This window comes from Panthera pardus, unplaced genomic scaffold, assembly GCF_024362965.1.
Source record: "Panthera pardus isolate Hobbes unplaced genomic scaffold, ASM2436296v1 HiC_scaffold_2, whole genome shotgun sequence".
Taxonomy (NCBI): domain Eukaryota; kingdom Metazoa; phylum Chordata; class Mammalia; order Carnivora; family Felidae; genus Panthera; species Panthera pardus.
The window spans coordinates 21,123,223-21,137,771 of record NW_026526765.1 but is presented as its reverse complement, the minus strand read 5'-3'; the positions used below and the strand labels follow the sequence as shown (position 1 = coordinate 21,137,771).

At 35.9% G+C, this 14,549-nt stretch overlaps 1 pseudogene; it reads left to right on the top strand.

Moving 5' to 3' along the window:
- The window catches only part of LOC109267668 (40S ribosomal protein S3-like), a 74,324-nt pseudogene that overhangs the window by 48,275 nt on the left and 11,500 nt on the right, over nt 1-14,549 (top strand).

Genomic DNA, 14,549 nt, shown 5'->3' with positions numbered 1-14,549 from the left:
CTGTCTCTCCTGAATGAACAGAGAAAGGAGTCTGTGAGAACATAGCAAGGAGGTGGCTACCTATAAGCCATAAAGAGAGCTCTCAGCAGGAACTGAATCAGCCAGCACCTTGATCTTGGACTTTCCAGCCTCAAAATTGTGACATATTTATTTCTGTTTATTTCACCCATCCAGTTTGTGATATTATGTTATAGCAGCCCCAGAAAACTAACATGCCCCATCGTAACAAGAATGTTTTGGTATTGGTTCCTGATGAACATTAAGACCAATGAACTAGAATAGGGATCCAGAAATAGAATCAACTTATTATGGGGACTTATATTTTTAAAAGAGTATCTGAAATCCTGGAATTAAGACGACTTCATAAAAGATATCTGGGAAGCAGGAAGTTATGTGGAAAAAGTTAAAATTGGATCGATACAACTGGCATACACCAAAATAAACTCAAAAGGAATCAAATTAAAAATATATATATGTAAGAGTTTAAGTAGAAAATGGAGACATATGCATAATGTTTCTTTAAAATTCTGGGTGAATATTTTTGTTAAAAAATCAGATTTTCAAAAAAATAAGACTTTTATGTGAAGTATTTTCTTTAATTAGTTAGAGCTGCATATACATTATTTTTCTTATACATTTAACACATATCATTAGATTTAGGAGTCTTAGATCAAACTCATTTTCCGTCAAGTTTCTGACATTGTTCCCTGTTAACTTTTAGATTTTATTTTTTTTTAACGTTTATTTATTTTTTGAGACAGAGAGAGACAGAGCATGAATGGGGGAGGGGCAGAGAGAGAGGGAAACACAGAATCGGAAACAGGCTCCAGGCTCTGAGCCATCAGCCCAGAGCCCGATGCAGGGCTTAAACTCACGGACCGCGAGATGGTGACCTGAGCTGAAGTCGGACACTTAACCGACTGAGCCACCCAGGCGCCCCAACTTTTAGATTTTAGAGTTATAGACTCACCCAAACTCATTCTGCGTTGTAGAAGAACTTAAGCAGCTGGCCTGGAATCCATTCCTCCCCAAATTATAAGGAAAGTTTGTTGGGGAAAGTTGTCCTGGGAAAAAGGAGGTTGGTTGATGGCTTGGTTTTATCTCGCTGCAAGTATTCTTACATTTTGATCTTTTGGTAAATAAACTTCTGATATTTACTATAAGAGTAGTATCTATGGATTAGTCTTAGAGGAATTATCATGCTTTAGGATTTTTTATAGTAAACAAATCTCAAATCTACAGATTTATGAATCATGATTCCCTGGAAAATGTCACACAATCCCTAGAATCATCTGAATATAAAACAAAGATGCTTCAAAACCTAAGCTCTTACTTTTGGGTGAAGTGACCCAGAAACTACACTTAGTGACCTCATCTATCCCATTGGGCCAGAGGGAATGTGTCCAATGTGAAACAAGTACCAAGGAACTATGCAGAATGTGCAGATTTCTCCCATCTTTGCCTTTTCTTCTTGCATGATTGTGTATTTCATATTATTAGTAACATTTAATGCTGGGTAATGTCTCTGATTTGTGTGAGTCAGATCTGACAATTCAATTTTTGTGTTAGCTTTCATTGGCATTATGAATAGGATTGCTTTACAGGCTCATAAATCATAATAGGGTACTTTTTAGAAGAAAAGGTGAGGAAAAAAAAACATAATGAGACTTTGATGACAGAATTATTACATACCCATCCTTTGTATGAGGGAAATGATGGGGTAAATTGTGGGGAGTCTTACCAGTGGAATTTGGAGAAAAGAGATCCAGTAGTTAAATAATTATTAGTATAAGACTGAAAGAAAGATAGCAGAATTTCTCTTCCTTGGTCATTGCTAACAGCCTTTGTTCAGTCTAAAAATTTGAAAGAATAAATGAAACGAAGAGAAAACTCTGTATGTAAGACTAGTTTACCTGTCTCTGAAAAGCTTTCTTAAGCCTTTGGCTTAAGAAGCCTTATGGCAGTGAAGAAATGTGATATTCACTTACAAGGTAACTCAATTAAGGTCTTCTATTATCTGTAAGAATATACAGATATCTGGAGGCCAAAGAGTGTATTCTTTTAAATAGCTGGATTGTTTTATGAAACAATATCAACAGAAACCTAGTGAGTTATATAGGCACATATTCTTAGAATATTCAGAAGGCACATCACTAATTTTTTATTCTACTGAGTGAAAGGGATTTATGTGAGTTGATACAGATACTCAATAGATTGCACATATTTGTGGACAGGAGTTTCCAGGCATATTCCATCTAATCTGCAGCAGTAGATAAATGCTATTGGGCACATCTACCCTGAGAAGGGTAACGGTCCTACCCTTCCCAACATACAAATGGAATCCTTCCTGAGTAGTCAAAATGTTAACCATATAAGTGACTTCCTACTGTCTTTATGATAGCCACAGAGACAAACTTAATTAATTAATTAATTTATGTATTTATGTATTTATTTATTTTAGAGAGTGATAGAGTGGGGAAGATGGGAGCAGACAGAGAGAGGGAGAGAGGGAGAGAGGGAGAGAGGGAGAGAGGGAGAGAGGGAGAGAGGGAGAGAGGGAGAGAGAGAGAGAGAGAGAGAGAGAGAGAGAGAGAGAGAGAGAGAGAATCTTAAGCAGGCTCCATGCTTGGCACAGAGCCCAGCACAGTGGTTGAGTGGTTGACGCAGGGCTCTATCCCACTATCCCACGACCCTGGGATCATGACCTGAGCTGAAATCAAGAATCAGATGCTCAACCAACTGACCCACCCTGGCACTTCAAAACAAATGAATGTAATGCCATTGACAAGGATGTTTCTAGATGTGGTGATAGGGTGGGCTCTTGATCTTGGGTGCCTTGTATAAACTTGCACTTGGGAAGGAAGGGGAATATTCAGGAGAAGGTATTAAAGGTAAAAGAACTACATAATTAGGGGGGAAATTCCACACCTTACAAAAGAAAGGGAGGCTGAAGGGGAGACTTGAAAAGGCCTGTGAGGAAATGACAGCCTGATCGGCTGGGTGGTTTTGTTTATTTAGTTTTTAAAAATGGAGTGAAAAAAGTAAATATATATAGTTTTTCTATTAAAAGTTTGACAGCTTATTATCAAAGTTTGATTGGTGAAGGGAGCAGCCCCAGCCATGCTCCAAACTCCTCAAACACCTTAGCAAATTCACTTTCTATATCCTAGTCTGAACGAACTCAAATCCAATTATGAGGATCCTGATTTATAACAGATAATTCTCAAATAAGGTGCTAAATTTATTGCTTCAATTAAAGCCATAGAACCTGAAAAGGCCTGAATGAAAAGCTAATATCTTGCCTCCTACTGAGAGTGAAATAAAAGTGGAAATCATAAGCTACATTCAATACTTTGGGGAAAACAGCCTTCTAGTAGTAAACAAGAGGGAGCAGTGGGGTAAAGCCCACTCGTAAACTGGATTATGTCAAAGAACACAGTGACGGGAACAGAATTCAAGGGGAGTTTACTGTGTTCAGGAGGAGGCTGATTCACTGCCCAAGAAGTGAAGGAGAGAAGGTTCCAAAGATCTTTTGCTCCCATGACTGTCTGTCAGAGCCCCAGATTCTATCTCCGCCAAGGCAAAGCTGGCCACCTGACTCACTGATGAGACTTTCTGGATTAAGGGACACTTCATGTTTGGAAATCAGCTTGATGATGGAATATATGTATATATACATAATTTTTCATAATAAAAATTTCAAAACTTTCCTAAACATCTTAACTTTTGCATTAATTCAACTATTGATCTCTATATATTCATATGTGTCTCCCATTCTCAATGCATTATAATAATATGCACAGAATCTTAGGATATAGCCAATAGCACTTATGTATAATTAGACAAATAGGCTCAGAATGAATGTAATTTTTGTGGAAATTTGAAGAAGTAGTTTATGTAGATGACCACCAAAAAAAAAAAAAAAAAAAAAAAAAGAATACCAAAAACCAAAAACCAAAACATAGTTGAAGACTCAAAAACGATTATAAGGCTAAATCAGATGCCTTGGTTATATCCCAAAGATGGTTGCCTGGTTCTAGTTGTGTCAGTAATTAGACTTTGTGTCTGATGGACTGAGATGACAGAAACCTAAGGACAAAATCAAACTACAGGGTCACTGTGCCAAAGAACTGTGCCCCATCTACACAGGAAAGGCATCACTTTAAAACAGCTGTAAGCAAAATTCTCCAGGGCATAGATGTCAAGTGGATTGCATGAGACTTCTCTTCTAGCCTCATGTAGGTATTAACCAGAATGACGCCTAGTTCTACACTACCCCTATGCTGTAACAAAACCAGCCTTGAAGAATGCAATTTAAGGTCTTTAGCAAACTCTATCAATTTGGCCTACCTGGATGAATTTCTTTTGATCAACATACATCAATCAAGGTGAATAATTCACAACTATCTTACTGTCCCTAGAACAGTGACCTCATTGAAAACAGAATGAAAAATGCAAATACTTGTTACTTTAAAAAGTTGTAAAAACAAAAAGGAAAGTGGAAACAAACCCATAAATACAAAGAAAAACAGATGGTAGCCATTGGGAAGGGGATAAGGGATAGGCAAAATGGGTGAAAGGGAGTGGCAAGTATAGGTTTCCGGTTAAGGAATGAATAAGTCACAAGGATAAAAGGTGCAGAATAGGAAACACAGTCAACAGTATTAAAATAGTGTCGCCTGAGCATAGCATAATGTATACAGACCTGTTGAATCACTATATTGTATATCTGAAACTATCATAACATGGTGTGTCAACTGTACTTCAGTTATATACATAAATTTATAAAAACCTGGGATATTTTAATTAAATTAGTGGGCCTTCAAATTGAATTATGAAAGGAAGTAAGATTTCTAAAATCTGGTTGGTGGAGAATGCAATTGCCTAACTGTGTAACTTTTTACCTCTTCAACACGTTTTTTCTTTTGTTTTCCTAATCTAGTGTTCCCACGCCTGAGATTAAATAAGCATTCCAAGTAAATTGAAGCCCTGAAACATCGTATCAGTAACTTTATTTTTGACAGTGTATATTCCAGAGACACTTTAGGCTGGGTCGTAAGTTTACCTCATCTGGCCTCATTAAGGCTAATTGTGAATCCCTCTATTATGACAGTTCTAGGATTCTCTATTTGTCAAAATAAAGTTAGATGACTGGGAGTAGGGGCCAAGAGCAACTTCTAGTGAATGTAATGTTATTATTAGCTTTGTAGCAAATTGTACATCTGCTGAGCTGGAAAGTCTGAATTAGAGGGAAGGTAGAAGGTATGGAGTCACATTACCCTGGCTGTAGGGGGGACTGCCATTTCTCACTGGAAAATTCAAATCCCAGTGGTCCTTTTGCATATTACTTTGTAAAAAGATTTTGGAGAAAATTTTGTAAGACAAATATTTTTTAAAAACTTAAAAATATATATAGCAAGGGGATATTAAACTGAAAGGAATACAAATGGGAAAAAAAGAGTTAAAGCAGTTAGACCATGATTCATCGCTGACCTGAATACTGGCGAAATGCTCCTAGGGAAAGAGACAGGTGACCTGGTCTAATTTCCTTGCAAATTGCAAACTGAAAGTCATCCTAAAGAGACTCTTAATATTGTCTTGAAAGTAGAAGAGTCCTTATTTATCAAAACTCTTAGCCAAATATCCTTGGCCTAGGATTCCTTATAGTAAACACAGCTAAAATCCAAGGATTTAGGTATACATGATTTTCTGAAAATATTATATAAAATCTTTAAATTTTTTTATGTTTATTTTTGAGAGAGAAAGAGAGAGACAGAGTATGAATGGGGGAGAGGGAGACACAGAATTCGAAGCAGGCTCCAGGCTCTGAGCTGTCAGCACAGAGCCCAACGCGGGACTCAAACTCACAAACTGTGAGATCATGACCTGAGCTGAAGTCGGACACTCAAACGACTGAGCCACCCAGGCGGCTCTATATAAAATCATAAGCCATCTTGGTATAAAATGGAAACATTCAGAGCGCCTGGGTGGCTCAGTCGGTTGAGCCAGGTTTTGGCTCAGGTCATCATCTCACAGTTTGTGAGATCGAGCCCTGCATCAGGCTCTGGGCTGACAGTGCAAAGCCTGCTTGGGATTCTCTCTCTTCCTCTCTCTCTGTCCCTTCCCCACTGTCTCTCTTTGCCACTCTTTCTCAAAATAAATAAATAAACATTAAAAAACATCTCCCAGCTGTATGTGAGCCTCTTTGTTTGCCTTTCATGTTATTAGTAAAGTATAATCCTGGGTAAGAACTGATTTGTATGACTCTGATTTGACAGTCTGATCCTCTGTTTGCTCACATATTCATATGTTTTCTCCTCTTTATGAACCATTTCCTCTTCCATATCAAACTGTATTTTTCTTTGTCTTTGAAATTTAAACAATACAACCAGATTTTCAAAATTTTGGAGTCCCATTCGCCCTACTTTTTGTGGGATTTTTATTTTATTTGAAATTACAAGTTCAGTTTATTTGCTTCCACATCATAAATGCTCCTTTTATAGTTTTTTTCGATTCTTGTAATCTACTTCCTTCTAAACTACTATTATACAAAATTTAGCTTTGCTGTACCATTCTTTGTCTTATTTCATTCATTTTAAAATACCACTTCTTTCAACAAAAATTCTTAACAATAATTTGCAACTTCAATTCTTTGCTTTCATTATTACACTAAGTATTCACCATGCCAATTTGTTTAATACATTGATCATATTTTCAAATTCCTATGATATTCTCTGATTTTATGAGAAGTTGTTTTAATTTTTTAAAGATTTATTTTTGATAGAATGTGAGTAGGGGATGGGCAGAAAGACAGCAGGAGAGAGAATCTGAAGTGGGCTCTCTGCTGACAGCACAGAGCCTGATGTGGGGCTGGAACCCACGAACTGTGAGATCACAACCTGAACCGAAGTTGGACACGTAATTGATTGAGCCACCCAGGCACACCTTAAATTTTTGATAATAAAAATTATAAAACTTTCCTAAACATCTTAATTTTTGCATTAATTCAACTATTGATTTACTTCGGAGGTTTCTGGTTTTTGGGTTTTGGGTTTTGTTTTTTTTTTTTGAAACAATGTTTTCATGTGTCTGATTCTTTATTTTATTTATCCTTTCAGAGAAAATCCTCTGCTTGATCAGTATTTAAAATTAAAATGGGGCACCTGGGTGGCTCAGTCAGATAAGCGTCCCATTTCGGCTCAGGTCATGATCTTACAGTTTGTGGGTTAGGGACCCGCATCCGGCTCTGTGCTGACAGCTCAGAGCCTGGAACCTGCTTTGAATTCTGTGTCGCCCTCTCTCTCTGCCCCTTCCCTGCTCACACTTTGTCTCTCAAAAATAAATAAATGTTGAAAACAAAATAAAATTGAAATGAAGTTTATCAGTGATTTGATTGCTGTACAAATCATTCAGGACTAGGTAAGGAATACAGAAAATATTAAAATATAGAGTAGTTTAATTTTGCCCATTGAGGGGACCAGATAAGAGGGATAAGGAGAGAAGTCTTTCCAGGGATGTCCAAGGTAGAATGATTGTTTTTATGGTGAAGAACTATTTAAAGTTTTGTGTAGCTGTTAACAACTGGTACTATTTTATTTACCCCCTTTGTGTGGTAAAGATGAGACACAATATCCTTGTTCGCTATGACATCGATTTCAGTGCTCTGTACATGTGTACTCCATAACTTAATAGCGCCCAATGGCTTCTATTACTTTCTCACTTCGGAAAAGGGTTAGTGTAGAATCTTGTTATTTCTGTGTACTTCTTAGAAGGCATTTGAGAATAACTGCAGATCAGTTTGGCTCTTCTTTCAGATAATTTTCCTTGGCAGATAGTTTTCTAAGTTGTTGACGTGTATACTAACATTTTCTAACTTCCAGCACAGATACGTATCATAGCCCTTATTTTCACATAAAATCGGTGTTTTTTATGTTAAGTTAGGAAGGAGGTCAGAATCAGATGCCAATATTCAACTCCCAAGTTACCTAGAAGTAGGTTTAGTTGCCTAAATGCATTTCTATATTATATATTCATATCCTAAGAATATCACATCATTGTCACTGAAAAATAATTGGTTAATAGTGACCACACATTGTGAAAATGACTCTCTACATGCATTATTTCACTTCATTTTTACAACACATACAAGATAATATAGTAGATAACTGATGGTTGCCCTCTTAACAATAATGAACCCTCTTTGCCTCCTTGGCGACCCCCTGACAAACCCACTTTAGGAACTAAACATCTTCCAGAAAAGCTACTCCACACCTAGTTCAAGGAGTGAAGGCCTTTACTTAGGTTAAGCTGATCAGAATTGTCCATTTTTTTGAGAACACTGCATTATTCTGGACTAGGCATCTGACCTTATCTAGTTGAATCATAGTAAATTTCAACCATTTTCTGAGAAGGTAGGAATTGTCCTAAGGACAGAATGACATGGGTGTTTTAAGGACTAAAATTCACACCACCATTTTTGCTACCATATGGAGTACAGCCTCAGACTGGACCCAAAACTCAGAGAAACAAAGAATGAAAAGGAAGCAGGACTCCAAATGAATTGTGAAATTTTGGATTAAAGTGTGCCTTAGTGCTAGCTTATAAAAAGTCTACTCAGCTACCTGGTTTTTTGATTTGGTTTCTTTCCTCTAATGCTATTTAACACCTCTGCCCCATCTTTTGTCACTGTGCACCATTAAGTTCGGTGATTGTTATCACCTTTCCTGGGTATCTTTGATGATTTTCCTTGTTCCTCTGTGAGGCCATTTGATGCTCTATGACACAAGTGTTGGCAAAGGTCTCTTATCCATTAAACAGTGCTGCTTGGAATTTTTTCTCAGGGAAATGGAACATCCCTTAAAATTATGAGATGGACACAGTTTCATCCATGTCTACAATCTGAGACAGATGACATGTTCTCTACTCAATCCCATTTTAACCTAACACGCCAGAAATTTCTCTTATTCTTCTTCCAATAAATTCATACATAAACGGACCCTTTTAGTACTCATTAAAAAACTTATACTGATGTGGACACATGAGTGACTCAGTTGAGTGTAGAGATACTTAAGGATAATTTTTTTTTTTAAAAAAGGAATACCAATGCATTTCATATAGTAATTGGAATATAGTAATTGGAGGTCTTTTTTGCAATAATTATCTATTGAAAAATTTGGGGTATGTGGGAAAAGAATATAATGCTAATTTCATATTTGCACAAAATTGCCCTCAGCTCACAGTATGATGTAAACAAGATTTGAGTGAACACTAGAGACCAAGGGCACGGAGATCACAAGAAATACTTTTATAGTTATAGGTTAAACCAACTCCTTGACCCAAATGTAATATAAGAAATATTTATAAGTATTTTATTTGTTAAAAAAATCAACTACAATTAAACATATTTTATGCAATTATTTTTTGTTACTATATATGCTCATTAAAATATGTGTTGTCTAGCATTAATTCATTTATTCAATAGTAATAGTGACAACCCAAAATACTGAGAAGTATAGATTAGAAGGGGTAATGCACAGTCACAATGTTTTGGGCTGGGTACAAGAACTATAAAGCTTCTCTCGTAGCATGATTTATATTTTCCATCTACTGAAAGACATGATCTCCCAATGATATATATTTTTTAGTGGTACCTAGACCCCCATCACCAACACCAGGACTGCTTTTATTGGCAGAAGATTAGCTATCCCAAGTAACAAATCACTTCATTTCTGAGAGACACATGGGCTCAAAACCAACACCATCATCGATTTCCAAGTTTCAAGGTTGTGTAATGGGAATTTCTTAAAACTTAGCCTTCAGCTAATTTTATTAAAAGTAAATCTTGGCAGCAGGAATATTCAGATTTCTGTAACTCTTGCTTGCTCTTCCTACGGGTTACATCAGTTTTCTGCTTAAATAGAATTAAAGATACTCTAAGATATTTTGGAACCTAGAGAAACCTAATGAGTGATTTCATTTTTTAAATTTGTATTTTATTGGCCCTGTTTGTGAATATCTGAATTCACTGTATTATTTGCAACTGCTGTTTATTTCCCAAAGATTGGCAGTTTAAATAGGGTCGTAGGAGCCAAACTCTTTCTCAAATAAAACAAACTCTGTTTTTTCTCCTGAATCTTTATACTTTTTCAAAATAAAATATTTTCAAGAAAATAAATAAAACAGTGGCTTCTTCATACTATGTGAATAAGAAGAGTGATATGGAAAAGGAGAATGTTTTAGGTACAGAGACTTTTTTAGGTCCAAGGCATCCTTTGAGAATCCATGGAATTGTGTAAATCTGCACTTTATAAGAGTGGAACTTTGTTTCCTCAGACTTTGAGCCCAATTAGCCTTTTATGTGCTGTCTCCCAGGACAGAGTTACTAATAAATAAGGTCCCTCTGGACTCCTGAATTCTGATTCAAATTCTGTCCTTGATGCCAGAAGGCCTCAGTATTAACGATGGAAACAAAACTGATCAGGAATCTAAAGTTAAGTGACTTACAAGAAGTTGTTGAGTTAGTGGAAGCAACCAGCACTCTCCTGCAGATAGATGGGCTAGTCTGTCATAACATGACTGATTTGAATAAGTAGAAAATATGGTGTATGAAGCATTTAACTTCGGTTAATAAGTAACTACACTTGAAGGTTCACTTTAGAAGATTCTAACAGCACTATATGGTCCTAAAGGTTTAAAGACAGTAATGATAAATCCAAAGATTTTTCTTTTTACTATCACATTATGTGGGGCATTCATGAATTCTGACAACAAGGGACATATAATATGATTCTTTTTTGCAGAGTTACAGCACCTTGTGTGTGTTTTTCTGCTTTCACTCTGCAGTTCAAAATTGGGCTGTGCAGCCTGAACAGGTGCAGAGTGATGAGCTCTTTGAGCAGCTCTCCACGCATTCTGGGACTGGTTGAGAACCATTGGATAGATACAGTCCTACCTTGCCAAGAAGAAAATCTCCCCAAACAGGAACAGATGTTAATATGGGCAAAATGTTCTGTAACAATAAAATTTTTATTTAAACATTTATAGGAATTCTTTTATTCCCCAAAATGTTTTAGCATTCCAGTTTATGCAAGAATCATTTTGCTGCAGAATTTCTGTCATTTCAAGGTAACCAGTAAACTGCTGCATAATAGAGAATAAAATTTAGAAAATAATCTCTTTGAATTTTTATATGTGGATCTCACAAACGATGCAGTTTGGTTTGAAGATTTGATTTAAAGTAATCCTATAATAAAAAATTATGTGAAGCTTAGTTGGATAGATAGATATAAATTTGATGAATCTTTGAAAGTCTTTGTACATAAATTGGTCTTCAAGGCAATTCACACTGTCAGGTGCACTTCCAATAATTTCTCAACTCCTTAGGAATTTCCATTGCCACAACATCTTGGATTAATTTAAATGCACTCTTGAAAATAAGAATCACATTTTAAAACTGTTCCTCTAGTCAAATATAAGTTGAATGAATAATTTTCAGGGTACGATGTTAATACTGAGTCATTATTAGCTATCACTAGCTTTGGAATACTTCTAAGTTGTTTTACGTGATCCTGTCCCCCTAATAAATAAATGTGTTAATGATAATTAATGACCAACAAAAAGATGATTTGGGACTATTTTTACTTGTGGAACATTTATTTAGCACAGAATATTCAGCAGACAGCTACTAATTTAAATAAGTGTTCCAGAAACTGCCAGGTATTCAGTTTTAGATGTGACACTATCATAATTTAATTTTAAAAACTGATATATAAATGCATGTTAGCACATATATGTTTTAATTATTACTGCTTCTTTGTTTTACATCTGCTGTATCTTCTGTCATTTGAAAAACATGGAAATAATTTAAATAAAAATAAATTTTTGAATTTCAAACAAAAAAAGATAATCTCAAACACAAACTTGTCATTTTTTTTCTGAAATTGGTAACTACGTACTATATTCTTTGTGAGTTTAAATATAAATTCAAAGAAAATATTTGAATTCCATTCCGTGCATTGTGTATGGCACCAAAAGAGTTGAATGAATACAAACCTGAATTATAGTTCCATCTAGTATGCAATATATATCTGATTAATTGAAAGCTTCAAATATTAACTGTCACTCAAATTACTTCTTTAGACCAACAAGTATAATAATGACAGTATGCCAAACGTTAGATATTTGCCAAGTTAAAGTAGGCATTTATGTCAGAATGCAGGCAAACAATCTAAACAATTTAACTCAGCTTCTGAAGTCAGAAGGAATATTAAATACTGCTTTACTGCAAGCTTGTAAGGCCCAAAAGATTGTCTGCAGTGGGATTCCTTTTAAAGAATAGGCCAGAGATACATGGGGCGCCTGGGTGGCGCAGTCGGTTAAGCGTCCGACTTCAGCCAGGTCACGATCTCGCGGTCTGTGAGTTCGAGCCCCGCGTCAGGCTCTGGGCTGACAGCTCGGAGCCTGGAGCCTCTTTCCGATTCTGTGTCTCCTTCTCTCTCTGCCCCTCCCCCGTTCATGCTCTGTCTCTCTCTGTCCCAAAAATAAATAAAAAAAAAAAAAAAAAACGTTGGAAAAAAAAAAATTTAAAAAAAAAAATAAATAAAGAATAGGCCAGAGATACATAAAAAGACAGAGATCCAGGCTACACCAGTTAGTCACTGTGGTTTATTTGAACAATTGTATATGAGCAGAGTGGACACATAACCTACAGTAAAAGGCAGCTGTGGTTAGTAATTTTCAGGTTTTGGACTTATTTAAAGTCATCCAATTTCATTTTTATTCTGCATTGAATGAAAAGAATCACATATTAACTAGAAGGAAAAGAACACTTTTCATTCTAGAAAATTAGCAATTGAACATAGTTTACTTAGAGTATGAACTCTGTCTAAATGAGGATAGATTAGTATGCTATATAATTGTTAGTCAAAGTGTTAATACAAAGAAATAACAAGTATTAATCAATATATGAGATTTGAACACAAGGGGTTCAAAAGATTGATAAATACTGCAACTCAGAACAACAAAAGGAAAGGATCCTCACTAAACCAATATTTATATCCACCCTTACCAAAGACTTTCAGCAATCTTATAGTGTTTAAGGATTTTAATGTTATTAGCATAGCCGCACATATAAAATTTTAACTTGACATTTATTAATGTGGGTCTTTGTTAGTCATTAGTAAATTGTATGTCATTTATTACCTAATCATAATTGTCATTCTTAATAAATTCTGTATTGCCTTTCTAAATCCTGAGTTATTGAGGCTGCTCAGATATTATCTGGTAATTATTTAAACTGTGTTGATTAAGATGAATGACTCAAGAGAAGTAAATCGAATTTAAGAGAAAACATGGCTAATAACTATTATTCCATGACTACACAATGGATTATAAAGGCATTTTGAATTTGTCTTCTATTTTGTGTGTTTCTGCTCCATTTCAATCCCTTACCATTAAATTCAGGAGTTGAGCAGTGCAAACTACTGCAATAAGAAAAGAATAATGGATTATTAGAGTATAATAATCTTGAGGTGGGTTAATTTCAAGTGACAATTTGAAGCTGACTTGGGGAATCTTGTTGAAATAGTGAACCTGGATGTGTTAGAAAATTAGTTGTTTTTTTTTTTTCTTTGCAATCTTTTCACCATCAGGTCTGGATTAGTTGACCTCTGTGTGCACTAAAACACAGGGCAGCAGAAAAGGGAGACGAATGCACAGGACATTTCCAAAAGCAAAGCAAAAGAGGAAATGCTATATCAGCATGGAGAGACTTTGGAAATAAAACAAGGTGATTAAAGTACTCAAAGACATCCAGATAGGTGAGGGAAAAGTACAGGAACATAAAAGCTGGGACTCCATGCATCCAGCAGTGATGGAGTAACAGCAAAGACAAAGTTAAAGATGAAAACAAACTAGTAAGTACCAACTGATACTTTGATCTTCCTTGGCCTCCATTTGGTGTTCAAGGGGCTATGCCACACGAAAGACAACTGTGCTAAGAGAATTAGTGGTTGCTCGATAATGTGAGGTCACCCAAGGAAGCCACATAATACACAATACCTCATGTTTGAAGGAAAAAGAGAAGCAGGTGGACTTCTACAGTGAGTGTTAACATGATATCCAAATGACATGGGAATAATGGTCATACAGTGAGACTCCTCTGTGCAAAATCACAAGGATGCAGTTCTGATTATCCACCGTGCAGCAAATTCAACAAAGACAGAGAAAAAAAATCATTTGGACCACAGTCTTTACCACCATGAGGGTCCTATTCCTGGGAGGAAAGATTAGAAAGGTGGACATACGCCTGATAAAGAGAAGGGATATGAATTGAATGCATTTTACTAATAGGAACTGGGATCACATGAAGGAAAGACAGTTTTGATCTCTTCACAGTAAAAAATTTCAACTTGTAAGAAGATACTGGCTGACTAATTAGTCAATTCAATGACCAAGATCAACTGGCAATTTTACCAAGTTAACTGGTGAAGTCAATCCAACTGTACTATTTGATTATGTGTATTGCATACCCAACTCCAGGGAAAAGAGAG